Source organism: Dromiciops gliroides, chromosome 3 (assembly GCF_019393635.1).
Source record: "Dromiciops gliroides isolate mDroGli1 chromosome 3, mDroGli1.pri, whole genome shotgun sequence".
Lineage (NCBI taxonomy): Eukaryota > Metazoa > Chordata > Mammalia > Microbiotheria > Microbiotheriidae > Dromiciops > Dromiciops gliroides.
The window spans coordinates 566,072,997-566,088,066 of NC_057863.1; the positions used below are offsets into that span (position 1 = coordinate 566,072,997).

Here is a 15,070-nt window from a genome sequence, read left to right on the forward strand (position 1 = left end):
ATCTGTAGTTTCTTCAACTAATCACAATATGGCACCACCATGATTGCCTTCCTCTGTCTATGCTCCACTTATCAATGGCAGGTCTAAAAGGTGGTGCATAAAATTGAAGAGGCAAAGTACAGCAAGACTGTTACCTTCCTAGTCTTGCACATTGTCTTCTTTTGAAGACAGGGCTGACAATTAACCAAGGAGGAAACTGAGGCCTCAAGAGGTTAAGTGACTCACTCCATGTCTTACTAAACCTTGTTTGGCAAAGTTATGAGTTGTTCAAAGTTAAATAGAGGAATCAGTGTGCAGCTTTGACCATAATCCAGGTTTCCTACTCAGATCAGTGGTTTTTTCCTACCAACAAGAAGGGGTGTGTGTGTGTGTGTGTGTATGTGTGTGTGTGAGTGTGTGAAGATAGCTATGAATATTAAGTCAATAGAAAAGAAAGCTAAGGGACAGCTAGGTGACACCGTGGATAGAACACTAGCCCTGGAGTCAGGAAGACCTAAGTTCAAATTCAGCCTCAGACATTTATTAGACCCTGGCCAAGTTGCTTAATACTGATTGCATCAAAAACAAACAAACAGGGGCAGCTAGATGGCGCAGTGGATAGAGCACCAGCTCTGGAGTCTGGAGTACTTGAGTTCAAATCCGGCCTCAGACGCTTAACACTTACTAGCTGTGTGTCCCTGGTCAAGTCACTTAACCCCAACTGCCTCACAAAACAAACAAACAAACAAACAGCAACAAAAAAAAAATTTTACAAAAGGAAAGCTATGGGGAAATTTGACCTAAATTTATAAAATTATGAAAGCTAGACATAGGGCACAATATGAACTTTATAAAAATCCCAAACTAGAGGTTTTTCATTCAAGCTGGTGATTTTGAAAGTTAGTGGTTCAATAAATAAAGGGATCCATTATTTATAAAAGAACAGAATGAAATAGTAGCAAGAGAACAACATTTTTCATCAGAAAGCTTTGGGTTCAACTCTTGATTCTGCTACTTAGTAGTGTAATGATTGGAACGATGCCCCCTGCTGGAGACTTACCATAGGAAAGCTCCGCCATGAGGAGAAGACCTCTGAGGGCAAGGCCATGCGGCTTTTCTTTGGCGTCAGGAAGTGACGTTTGCTTGTGGGAGGAAGAAGGGGTGAGGCTGGTGCTCTCGCTCTTTTTCCTCAGGACTCTGGTTGAGAGTGGAGCTAAAGATGCGCTCTCCCTTTGATAGAGAGATGAATCTAGGCCTTTCTCTCTCTCTTCACCAAATTCTTATTCTCCTTACTAAATGCTTAAAAGTCTAACCTCTTGCTAAAGCTTATAATTTATTGGTGACCACTCATTGGATGTTTTAGACAGACTATCTAGAATTTTAGCCCCTTACAGTAGCTATGTGATTTTAGGAAAATGGACAAATCCACTCATACATTTCAGTTGCCACAACTCTCTTGGCTTTTAAAGTCTTTGATAACCTGGCTTCTTTCCTACCTTTCCAGTCTTCTCATACTTGACTATGCTGCCTGTACTCTTTGATCCTGCTACACTAACCTATCATACTATTCCTCACCATGGCACCCCATATCCTAACTGTGTGAATTTACACCTGCTGTCCCCAGTGCCTGGAATGTTCTTTCTCCTCACCCCTACATTGACTTCCCTGCCTTCCTTTGGGTCTCTCCTAAAATCCCACCTTCTGTAAGAAGCTTTTCCTCTTGCACCCCCATTGCTAGTGTCTTTCCTCTAAGATTATCTCCAATTTATCCTGTACACATAGTTATTTCCCTGTCATATCCTCCATTAAGACTGTGAGTACCTTAAAGACAGGGACTATTTTTGCCCTTCTTTGTATCCCCAGAACTTAGCATACTGTTACTCCAAATTACTGCTTTACAGATTTGTTGTAATGGTCAAATGAGAATAATTATAAAGTGCTTTGTAAATTATTCATAATAATAAACATGAGCTATTTCAAATCAGGTTCTATTTTTAGGAAACATTATCCTGAAAGGAAGTGGTTGTTGTTCAGTCCTTTCAGTCATGTCTGACTTTCTGTGACCCTGTAGGGTTTTCTTGGCAAAGATACTGGAGTAGTTTGCCACATTTCCTTCTCCAGCTCATTTTACAGATGAGGAAACTGACACAAACTGAGACAAGTGACTTGTCCAGGGCCATACAGCTAGTAAATGTCTGAGGCCACATTTGAATTGAGGTCTTCCTGATTCCAGGTCTGGAGTTCTATCTACTGCACCACTTAGCTTCCCTAAGAGGTGGTACAGAGGAGTGGAACAATCAATCAGCTTAAGAAGGGTTGGGATAAATTCTCTAATGTTAGGGCCATAACAGTTATTAAAGGAAACTAAAAACTATAATCTCTCAGTGCCCATGACAACTCTCTAATTCCCTACCAGGTGTTGATCTTCATAGGTATAGGGAATTTCCTGATTGGGAATTCCTATAACCCATGAAATCATGGGTCAAAAAATGGTTTAAAAAAGTTTTTAAAAGTTTTAAGACATAGCAAAACACCTTTGAAAGTACTGCTATGGAACCCTGATCCCTTGGTGCTTCTGTCAGAAACAGAACTCATAATGCTAAAGGACCTTAAAGATGATCTAGTCCACCCTCATTTTACGGATGAGAAAACTAAAGCTCATAGTGGGGAAGGGACGTGTTTTAAGATCACACAGAGAAGTAATGTTCCAGCTGGGAGTAGATTACTACACTTCCTGACACCAATTTCAGTGCTCTTTCCAGGCTGGTTCTGCCTCAGTAGAATAATTAGTTTCTTTTATTTGATAAATGATAACATGTTGATGAAATCTTTCTATTTTAGCATAGCACTGTCCATTAGAAAGAATAGAAGCCTGAATCTATAAATTAGGTTCTGATTGCGGCATTGATTGGCCATATGATGTTGGGAAAGTCACACTCTCCTTCTTAATGTGTATATAAGGGGCAGCTAGGTAGTGCAGTGGATAAAGCACTGGTCTTGGATTCAGGAGGACCTGAGTTCAAATCTGACCTCAGACACTTGACACTTACTAGCTGTGTGACCCTGGGCAAGTCACTTAACCCTCATTGCCCCCCCCCAAAAAAAAAACAAAAAACAAAAAACCAGTGTATATAATATCAGAGTACATTGTTGTTCAGTCATGTCACATGGTGCTTTTTGGGGTTTTCTTGGCAAAGACACTGGGGTGGTTTGCCATTTCCTTTTCCAGATGAGGAAACTGAGGCAAGCAGGATATGTGAATAAAGGAATGTGAAAGAACTGTTAGAAGGCCTTTTAAGATCTTTTCAAGAAACACATTAAACAGGGGGCAGCTAGGTGGCACAGTAGATAAAGCACCAGCCCTGGATTCAGGAGGACCTGAGTTCAAATCCAGCCTCAGACACTTGACACTTACTAGCTGTGCGACCCTGGGCAAGTCACTTAAGCCTCATTGCCCCACCAAAAAAAAAAAAATTATATATATATATATATATATATATATATATATAAAACAAATCAAAAGGTCCAAAGAGACCTATAAATAGGTGTATTTGCAGTACAGGTGTGATTTTTCAATAATATAGAACAAGGAGGAGTGTAAGAGCTGACTGTCAAATTTTCAGTATGAGCCTTGGAAATAGGCAAAGGCTGCACACATCAAGGCTTGATTTATTTTTTGGTTGGTTTCTAGATATAAGATGGTAATAGAGAAACTATTAATAATGTAGATTAAATATAATAATGCAGATTATTAATAACATAATATTTCTAATTTAATTGATAATAATGTAGATTAAACTTAAAAGTTGGCCTTGTGTGTATATTTCTTCCCCACCTCTCCCCACTTCCAAGAGACAGTTGTTAAAGTATTTACCAGTTTACCAGTCCCTGATATAGAAGCCAGCAAATCATTTGTTTTGGGGTTCTTCTCCACTATAGCTTCCCTTCTCCAAACAATCACCAAGTATTTATTAAATGCTCACTAACTGAATGGTTTATAGCCCCTAAAATCCACACTTACACAGTACATGTATATTTTGAGGGCTTCTGAACCATTTTTTGATCAATCAGATCACAGGATCATGGAATTTAGAGTTTGAGGAGACAGTATAAGTCATGTGATCCAACTCCTTCATTTTAGAAACAAGGAAACTGAAGTCTAGAGAGGTGAAGAGATTTTCCTAATGTCATACAGTAGGAAGCAGAACAGGTAAGGCTTGAACTCAGGTCTTTGCCCCCAAATCCAACGTTCTTTCCATTAGATCATACTGCCTTTGTATTTAAATGAGGCGGACCTCTTTTTGATGTGATTCCCACCCACCCCCTAGAAAATAACAAATTGGTGAAATTTGTGAGATTAGTTTCCCCATGATCATATCTATCTACTGTAGACTATTTGAATGTGGTACCAAAACATTTGGTTGATAAAGAATATTGTGGATTACTTTAGGATGCAATAATCACCAGTAGGTGAATCAAGTTTCCTATCATATGTTCTAAGGAGACCAACTTGCTAAAGAGATCACATCAGGTTTTAGAGTCGATATTACTATGATCTGTGACTTATCTTTGCTTTGTTTACATTCTATTCACTGGTGTCATTTTTATTTGAAATATAAGATATTTCACCTTCAGATATGCCTTGGCATTAATGATGGAGTAGGTAAGGTAATGTTTTTATTTTTCAGAAGTGGGAACATTGGGGTAAACCAATTCTTCAAGTTAACCAATAATTAGAAATAATATTCTTTTAAGACTTGGGGGGACAGATGAAGAAGTTCTAGTCAGTTCAGGGTTGGGTAGGTACAACTATTGGTTGAGAAAGAAGATGGCGGATGCTATGTTTGATACAGGGTCCTGGTGAAGGCAGAGGAGGAGGTAAAATTCTGTGCCTTTGCTATCCTATGTTCAAAAAGGTAGTTGCCTAGACTGAAGCAGTCTAGAGGCCTACAAATAGGTGAGGGAATATTTCAATAGACAGAAGAGAACTCTGCAGCAGTCAGCGGAGATGAGTGACATAAGTCACAGCCCTCTTTCCCTGGAATATATGAAAAGGTGCTAGCTCCCAGGAAGGGAGAATAACACAGAGTTAGAGCTGGAGAGGACTTTAAGGTTCAACATCCTCATCCAAGAGGCCTAAAGGAGTATTGTGTCTTGCCCAAAGTAACACAACTTAAAAAAAAAAAACCTAAAAAAAAAAGTCATACAACTAGTAAGTGACAAAGCTGGGATTTGAATAGAGGCCTCAACTCCTGATCCAATGTTGTTTTCACCACACTAAGGAGGAACAGTAGGCTTGGCAGGGCAGAAGCAGAGAAGAAAAGGAGCATCTCATGCTATCTAGAAGGGGGAAAAGTGCCCCCTTTACCCCTTGGCATTTCAGAGAAAGGAATCCCCAATGAAATACAGAGGAAATTCACATACCAGAATTTATTGCTCTACTTCCTATATTTTTCTATCTCTAATAACAAAGTTTATGAAAATAAAATGCCATCAGAATACATCTTCTTTATTAATAGAAGTGTTACTGTAATTATCATGAGCAGGAACATCTGGGAGACACATTTCTTCCTCAAAGGTTTGGAAATTATCTGTTCCTATTTACTCTCCAGGGCAACAAACTCTTACTTATGGGCTGAATAGTCTCCAAAGTGCTTTGAACAGCCCAAGCTAAAGAATATTCCATTAATAAACACTTTGTTCTTATATGAAGTACTTTCTAAATATTTCAGGTGTTTTATGAGGGCAGAACAGAAAATAAACATGAAACTTTTGAATACTCACTCATTCCTCATAAGCTTCAAATTCTAGGTCACAAATAAAAAGAGCAACCCCAGGCCCCAATGACCCAGTAGATTGTTTAGCACCCAAGATCAGACTACGAGTCAAAAGACCTGGATTCCAGTTTGGACCTTTCCACTAAATGGCTACATAATCTTGGGCAGTTTACTTGACCTAGAATCTTAAGAGCTAGGAAAGTCCTTTGAGATCATCTAATTGAACCTCTTTATTTATAAATGAGTAAGCAGATTCGGGGGACCCTTACTCATGCCAAAATTGGGGCTAGTAATTAATTCCTGCCTACCTCACAGGGTTGAGGTACCTGTGAGATCACAGATAGATAGATAGGCTGGAAGGGCCCTGGGAGACCATCTAATGAATCCAAACCCCTCATTTGACAGACATGAGTCCCAAGAGAGGTCCACCACCATGTGTGGAAAAATGTAAACTGCTTAAAACTGTTCTATAGAGCACATTCCAATTCACAGAAAAAGCCCAAGGATTACAGCTCTTATATAACTTTATTTCCTTAAGCTGTTTAAAGGGGTTCCATATTACAATCCTTTACTCTTTTGTTAGAATGTGAAGAAACCAGCTGGTTCTGAGGAAAGTGAGAACAAGGAGGCTTTTAACTATAGGCTACTAGTTGAAATTCAGGCTAGGTAAGTATGCTTAAAGCAGCACTGGCCAACTCACGTGAGTAAAAGTATATGACTCATTCATTAGATCACTGAACCTTTTCCAGGCTCTATTAATATCATGAGATTAGCAGATTTTGGAATTGGAAGCAATTTAGGGAACATTCTAATTAATCCTCTTATTTTACAAATAAGGAAACAGTGACCTAGAGAGTCAAAATAATCTGTTCAAGGTCCCAAAGTCAAAATTTGAACTCAGGTCCCCTGACTTCCAATCCAGCACTTGCTTCTTCCTCAACATTATAATATCAGTTAGTGCCTACATGTAGGTTGCTGAGATCCAGTGAAACATATGATTTCCTTGGTGGCTGGGAAAAATTAGCAAAGCAATAGTAATATATTAGTGTATATAGTCTTTCCTCTTATCTTCAAATTATGATGATGCCATTTGTGCTAGCAGCTAGGTGGTTTTATATGTAGAGTACTAGACTTGGAGTCAGAAAAAGCTGAATTTGAATCCTGCCTCAGACACTTACAAGATGTATGACCCTGAGCAAGTCACTTAACCACTCCACACCTGAGTTTCCCATTTGTAAAATAATTGGGCTGGACCCGATAGATAACCTCTGAGGTCCTTTCTTGCTATAAGTAGACTATCATAGCCACCAAGCTAATGCTAAGGAAACAGAAGACATAATCATATATTTCTTAATTTACTTTTTTCATAATATCCGTGATTATCGGGAAATGGGGGAATTACAAATCTTAGGAAAAAGTAAACCATTCATACAAACTTGGTAAATAAAGTAAAAGACTATAGATTACTTTGAGCAAAGAGGGCAAAACTTTTTACACTAAACTTTAAGGGAAATGAAGCTATTTAATTTTCTTATTTAAATAATACTATAATCACAGATAATATGAACTGACACTGACTTCTCCCTAGTAAGAGACAGGAAAAAGAAAACAGATTGTCATATTATAGTCAATTTTGTTAATGCTTTTTCTTCATATAAATTTAGTCGCATCCCAGTGACACTGTCAACCTTACAAGAAGTACTTACCCCTCTTCTTGTGTATAATGATTTTTATTTAATTAGTGTAGGGGTGACCAACTATCTATATGTATTTTCTGTTCAATTGCATCTGTATTTTCACTGTAAGGAAAAGGACTCTAGATTGAGAGACAGGAATTTGTTGGTTAGTCATTTCAGTTGTCCGACTCCTTCTAACCCGAGGTGGGATTTTCTTGGCAAAGAAACATTTCCTTCTCCGGCTCATTTTACAGATGAGGAAACTGAGGCAAACAGGGTTGAGTGACTTGCCCAGAGTAACATAAGTAGGAAATGTCTGAGGCCAGATTTAAACTCATGAAGACGAGTCTTCCTGACTTCAGGGCTGGTACTCTATTGTACCACCTAGCTGCCCCCTAGAAAGAGGAAACCTGGGTTCTATTCCTGCCTCTACTAACAGAATGTCCTTGGGCAGGTTATTTCCAAAGATTCTCTGAACCTCAGTTTCCAGATCTTCAAAACAATTGCGTCTCATATTCAAAAGGGTTTTCAAATTTATAAAACACTTCCATTAGAACAATGTTGTGAAGTAGACAACGCAAGTATTTATTATACCTATTATTTAAGGATGAGGAAACACTGTCTCAAAGAAGTGAAATTACTCTCCCAGGGTCACACAGTACAAAAGCTGACTAGGGTCCCTACTTCATGCTGCTTCATAGTAAATAATCACTCAAGGCCTGCTAACCCTAAAATCTGGATTCTCTCCATCTTAGATCACTTGATAAGGTATCTACCATAGAGTTATTATTACAAAGGTAAACACTAATCAGTGTTTTTGATGCTGCTGACATTTGATTAAGTAAAATCATCACTGATGAACATTTTCTTACTATGCAAATAAACAAGAATTCTTTCAAGTAAAGTAATGGAAAGAACACTAAAAAGAAGTGGGTTTGAATACCATCTCTGACACTGCCTATCTATTCAATCATTGGGCAAATGAACTAACAACATTCCCAAAATGGACCTAACACTTCTAGTACCTACCTCATAGAGTTCTGAAGATAAAATGAATATTATGTCACATGCTTTGTAAGTCCACAATAAATATCAATATTTTTATTAATATCAATAAGTATTTATGTAGTTCTAATCTTATGCCAAATCAAAAGTTTTAAAAACCCCTTATAATTTAACCTTTACTTAGACTTATAGTAAAGAATTGTTTTAAAAAAAGAAATAATAGACTTTCCCTCCATTCATAATTGGGAAAAATACTGGTTTCTGTTAAATATCTAATCTAACTATTCTGCCAGAGTGCCTTATAAATAATGTTTCCCTTGAAAGGTACTCCATGGACTTGTCTAAAATGAAGGGGAAAAGGAATATTGATCATCTTGAAACTAAAAGAAAATTATCTAGCCAAATAGTCTTCCAGCAGGAAAAGAAATTGTTACCTGTATAGGAGGACATTGAAAAAAACTCAGAAAAGCATCTACTTAAAATAATATTTTATTAAAATACAGTTAAGACAATAAAATCATCTCTGTTAGCTGATGGTGAATCAAAATAAAGAACAAATATAAATACTGAAGTTTAGGCCACAAAAAACTTTTGTAACAATCAGCAGCCAGTAAGAAAATAATGTACTTGGTTGTTTATAAAGAGAAAGTCTTATATGATATCTGCATTAACACAAGCAACATGAAGAATTAACACATTACCAATATGCATATATCCAATGAGGCCAACAAAGTCATGTCTCTTCTTAAAAACTGCCAATATTCTAAAGATACAGATATCTTCCTCACCTCTTCCCTTTATATACAACAATTTGTTTTTAAGGAACTTTAAAAGTGTAAAATAATAACAAAAGCACAAATCATTCAGCAAATTCCAAATGTTAGCTAACATCAGTCCTAAGTCTGTTAGAATAATTTCTGTCTCTTATAGAGAGTAGATGGAGAGTTGTAAAGATTTCTAGTACTAATTACTTACATTATTCTCATGTAGCCATCAGAGTATCTTTTAAATCAGAGGTTCTCCATACATTTCCCACACATTAGTTAAAATCAATAACTATACATATGGGGTGGTCAAATTGCTTTTTGCATGAAGCTTTTATCTCATTTTAGCAATACATAAGGTTCAGGATGTGTATAACCTTGGAGCTTTGTTGTGGCTTTGTTTGACAAGTTGCCTGATGTGGATATGCCCAACAGTACTGTACACACTGACAGAACAAATAATTCAGCTAATTATATGCTCTATTTCCTTTAAACTTGGAAGGAATTAAATAAGCATCTATTAAATGCCTACTGTGTTCCAGCCACCATGCTAAGTGCTTTACAAATATTATCTCATTTGGTTCTCACAACAGCCCTGTGAGGTAGGTACTATTATTATTTCCATTTTATAGATGAGAAAACTGAGCCATACCAAGGTTAAGTAACTTGCCCAAGGTCACACAGGCTGGTTAAGTGTCTGAGTTCAGATTTGAAGCCTGAACTAGGCCCAGCACACACCTTTCTGCCTAGGTGAAGGGAGAATCTATATTGTTTTTAAAAACGTGTTAAAACAAAGAATTGGAAATGTCTTGTCAATCTAAACAATATTTCACCATTCCGGATGCACCAGGAGTTTGTATACTATTTACATAGACATTAGTATATGCTTTGTATCATGTTATGTTATAAGTATGTCTAGTAGGCTACTCCTGAAATCTGGCTTTTCTATAATCTCTCTCCTTTCTCAAAATGTGTAACAGGACAAAATACTCACAAGTGGAAATCACACATAAAAGTTACTATGTCAATAGTACTCTTTAGTAAAATGAGTATTTTTCTGCTAAGAAAAATGCCTAAAAAGGAGGGAAGGCTTGATCCCATGGGTGACAAAGCATTTCTTAATCATACACAGAGCATCATTTTCATGTCCATACTGCTCCACTCTCTTAATGGAATTTACAGGGCAAGCATTAGGCTAACTGAGAACTACAAAAGTTTTCAGGGTAAAATATATTTTCAAAGACATTAAAAGCAAAATAACCCAAGATCCTGGCCCTCATTTTGCCATGATTTAAAAAATCTGCTTAAATAGGCATATTTTTCTCTCCTACCTCCCTCCTTAGACTATATATATATATATATATATATATATATATATATATATAAATGAACTAATGGGGGAACGCTATTTCGAGTTTACACTTGAGATTTCCTGCCATTTCCCCAACATCCGATCTAATAAACATTCCCGAGGGCAAACCTAACAATCAGATTGGAGTCTTATCTATCTTTGTGATTAATCACCTAGGAAGAGAAGCAAAGAGGGAAAGTCAGAGGGCCAAGGTTTTGGATGACTGCCTAGTGAGAATGGAACTAACCTTCAAAAAGGAAGCAGATTTATACTTTAACCCTCAAAAGGATGAACAGTTGAATAGTATTTGTTGAACTGGCGATAGAAATCAGGAAAATTATCTTTAAAGAAATGGAAGTTATCTTTATGGAAATAGGGGCATAATCTTCATTAATGAGGCATGTAAGTCCTTTCATTAAGCCTATTTGTATTAGTTTCCAAGAAGTCAATGGAAGTCATTTAATAACGAAATATCTTATTTTTACAGGAAAGTACCTAATCTTTCAGCACCTGTTAACTAAACTTACCGCACCTCCATTTCCTAGAAGACTAAAAGTAACTTGTAAGTTTCCATCTTCCCTATAACAAGAGTAGGGAGTTTACATATCTACCCATTACTACTGCTTCTTTTATTTTTGTGTACACACACACACCCTACCCAGAAAACCTCCAGCAAACTTGACAAGAAAGACACCAGGCAACACCAACATACTTCGCATATAACAAACGTATGGAATGAGACAGACGAAACAGGTTCCTAACTCACATTTGAGGGGTTCACCCTCCGCTCCTCTCTATTCCTAGAGATGCCCTATATCCCAGTATTTTTTAAAGGAAAAAACCCACCCCAGCACCAGCTGCAGTTAAAGCACAGCCCAAGCAGTTAAAAGTGAGCAGCATCGCGAGCCCACAGCATAAAACCTCCCGGTCCGGGACAGAAGCCTGCGGAGCGAACCTACAGAAAACAAGGGGAAATGCGACACGAGAACTAAGCTTGGTTACCGAACAAGGAGCGTCACAATAAGAGGTGGAATGGTGTTCACCAGGGTTCTGTAAAGCAGCGGCATGTGGCACTAGCGTCTTCTCCTGCCCCTACTGCCTGCAGCCTTCCCCGGAGCTCCCAAGCAGTGGAGGAGGAAGAAGGTGAAGAGGCCCGGGTGCGCGCCCTGCTCTACGCACAGCTGCAGCAGCGGCGGCCGCGGTAGCAGCCGCAGCAATTTCAGTGCCCCCGGCGCGCTCCTCTCCTCGGATCCCGGGAACGCGCCTCCCTCCTGCACTCTGTTCCAAGCAACGAGCACAGCCCTTCCTTGCCTAGCTCAGCCCTGCCCAGTCCAGCCCCGTCCCTCCTTTCAGTTTTCCTGGCAGAGCTCTCGTGGACGCCCGCGAGGCAGGCCTTGAAGGTGCACGCGCTGCAGCAGCAGGTGAGATCAGGGCTCCCCCTGTTGCCAAGGACCGGTTTCTAAGGACGCAGGACTCTAACCTTTTGGGAGGGCGGGGTAGATGCTGAGGCAGAGAAACTGGGACCAGAGCTTGGAGGGACGGGGATTTTATGCTGTCGTAGATGGTTTTCTAAAGGAAAGAGTTCTTACTATTTTTTTTGGAGGCATCAGTGCGGAGAGTACACAATGGCAGTAACCCACTCAACTGTAGTAATTCCTGGAGGAGGTGAGCCTTCCCTTCCCTTCCCTTCCCTTCCCTTCCCTTCCCTTCCCTTCCCTTCCCTTCCCTTCCCTTCCCTTCCCTTCCCTTCCCTTCCCTTCCCTTCCCTTCCCTTCCCTTCCCTTCCCTTCCCTTCCCTTCCCTTCCCTTCCCTTCCCTTCCCTTCCCTTCCCTTCCCTTCCCTTCCCTTCCCTTCCCTTCCCTTCCCTTCCCTTCCCTTCCCCCTTCCCTTCCCTTCCCTTCCCCCTTCCCTTCCCTGCCCTTCCCTTCCCTTCGCCCTTCCCTTCCCCCTTCTCCTTTACCCCTTCCCCCTTCCCGCTTCTCCCTTCTCCCTCCCAACTAATCTCTCCTCAAAAGAAACTCCTAAGGCAAAACGAAAAGAAGAAAAAGGCCACCGTTATCCTCGTCATTACCACTGGTCAGTGGCACCACTGGTTAGTACTTAGACCATAGCCTGGTTTGGAGACTGTCCTTAATTCTGCAAACTGTGCCAGGATTTCTCAAGCTCTAACACGTTCTACCAACTGGAAAAAAGGTTCCATTGTGTTCTTGCCAATGGACTGTTAGCTTTTAGAGGACCAACCTAGCTAAGTAGATAGTGAATTCTTTGGAGGTGAATACCCATGAAGCCAATAAAAAAAGAAAAATGTCCACAGACCTGGCAGTCCCCTTCCATTTCCACACTGTAATGATAGGGTAGGAGGAAAGAAGATAGAAGATCCCAGGAATTACATTTTTTAGACTCTCTATTAACATTATCTTAACTTTATTCTAAACAGTATACAGCTGATGGGGGGGGGGAGCAGGGAGTATTTCCAACTCTTAGCATACTGCCTAGACTAACACACAGTAAACCATTAATAAATGCTTACTGACTGATTGCTAGGACACCTTGGGCAAGTCACCCAATTCCTGGACCTCAATTTCCTCAGATGTAAGAGAAAAGAAATGTTGGTCTAGAAGGCCTCTGAGCTCCCTGCCAGCTCTAAAGCTATGATGCTATGGTCCTTGTCTAATGACTGAGAATTTGACAGACTAGTAGAAGAAACAAACCATATCAGCATTGATATTTTCACTAAAGGAAATCTGAACATGAAAAGAAGTTGCAGGTTTGCCTTGAAGAGACAGTGGGGTTAGCAGAGTTGGCTTAATATCTCCCAAAGGCAATAAAACATATATCAAGGAACTCTTAGGCAAGCCCTTTTTCAGTGCTCATGAGGCAAAATGACCATTCCGAAGAGTCTTTTTTTGTTTTGTTTTGTGGGGCAATGGGGGTTAAGTAACTTGCTCAGGGTCACACAGCTAGTAAGTGTCAAGTGTGAGGATGGATTCAAACTCAGGTCCTCCTGAATCCAGGGCCAGTGCTTTATCCACTGCGCCACGTAGCTGCCCCCCATTCTGAAGAGTCTTGCAGCTCCTGCACCAAGACGTGCCACAGAAGTCAAGAAATCCTGTGAGGAACTTGACAAGCATTCATTAAACGTATACGATGTGCCAGGCAAGGTGTTAGACACTGGGCTTCCAAAGACAAAAATGAAATCGGTCCTTCCTCTCGAGGAATTTACATTTTCTGGGAGGCATTCGTCTAATTAATACAAACTTAAGTTAAAGTAATACAAAGTAAAAATAAAGTCCTTTGGAGGGTATGGGGTGGGAGGGGGGCGTGCATAAGGAAAAGTTTCATGAAGGAGGTGGCACTTAAGCTGGGCTTTGAAGCAAGCTAGAGATTCTAAGAATCAGTGGCAAGGAGGAAATATATTCCAGATATGGGAACCAGCCTCTGTTTAGGCAGAGAGTGGAAATGGAATGTCACATGTAAAGATAAGTAAACCACTCAGTTTGACTAGAATGTTAAATACCTAAAAGGGACTGAAGTAAAATTAGTCTGAAAAGGTAGTCTGTGTAGGCTGTGACTTTAAATACTAAACAGAGGCTTTTGTATTTCATTCTAGAGTGCTCTGAAATTTTGAGCAGAAGAAAGACAGAAAGAATCCTAGTTCTTGAGCTCAAGGGATCTCAGAGGTCATCTAGTCCCACCCTCTTATTTTACATTTAGTTGAGAAAGCATGCATTAGGAAGTTACAAACCTTGCCCATACTAAAAGTGTCAGGTAGGATTTGAACCCAGATTCTCTTAACAACAGAGCCTGTGTTATTTCCATATGATCAACCATGTGCTTTAAGAATAACACTTAAGGGGCAGCTAGGTGGTGCAGTGGATAAAGCACCAGCCTTGGAATCAGGAGGACCTGAGTTCAAATATGACCTCAGACACTTGACATTTACTAGCTGTGTGACCCTGGGCAAGTCACTTAACCCCAATTGCCCAGCAAAAAAAGAATAACATTTTGGCAGCTGTGTTAAGCATGGAATAAAATAGGAAGACCATTCAAGACGACTGTTTAGGACTGTGGTGTTGTTCGGTTGTTTCACTCTGTGATTCTACTTGGGCTTTTCTTGGCAAAGATACTCCAGCTCATTTTACAGATGAGGAACAGAAGCAAACAGGCTTAAGTGACTTGCCCAGGTCACACAGCTAGTAAGTGTCTGAGGTCAAATTTGAACTCATGTCCTCCAGATTCTAGGGCTGGTACTCTATCCACAGTGTGACCTAGCTGCCCACTCCTTCCTGGTAGTTTAGGTTAGAGATTAGAATAAAATGAAACACTTATGTTCCAACTAATAGTTAATTTTAAAAAGAGATTTATTTAATCAAAGCAAGGAAATGCAATGGGGACATCAGAATTAATTCAGCTATGCACAGCCTCCCTATCTCCAAGTTGGCCATAGTGTGGGGATTATATACAACAAGGATATTCAGGGAAGACCTAAGTTTATTCAGTTGAGTAAAGCTTCCCTG

At 39.6% G+C, this 15,070-nt stretch overlaps 2 protein-coding genes across 2 annotated transcripts in view; one reads left to right on the forward strand and one right to left on the reverse strand.

The window, feature by feature from the left end:
• The window catches only part of LCP1 (lymphocyte cytosolic protein 1), a 115,293-nt gene extending 103,393 nt beyond the window's left edge, over positions 1 to 11,900 (reverse strand). The window contains 1 exon segment of the mRNA XM_043997909.1: positions 11,555 to 11,900. The gene's annotated coding sequence lies outside the window, so the exon portion shown is untranslated.
• The window catches only part of LRRC63 (leucine rich repeat containing 63), a 44,268-nt gene continuing 41,088 nt past the window's right edge, over positions 11,891 to 15,070 (forward strand). The window contains exon 1 of the mRNA XM_043997908.1: positions 11,891 to 11,973. The gene's annotated coding sequence lies outside the window, so the exon portion shown is untranslated. The remainder of the gene's footprint in view (positions 11,974 to 15,070) is intronic.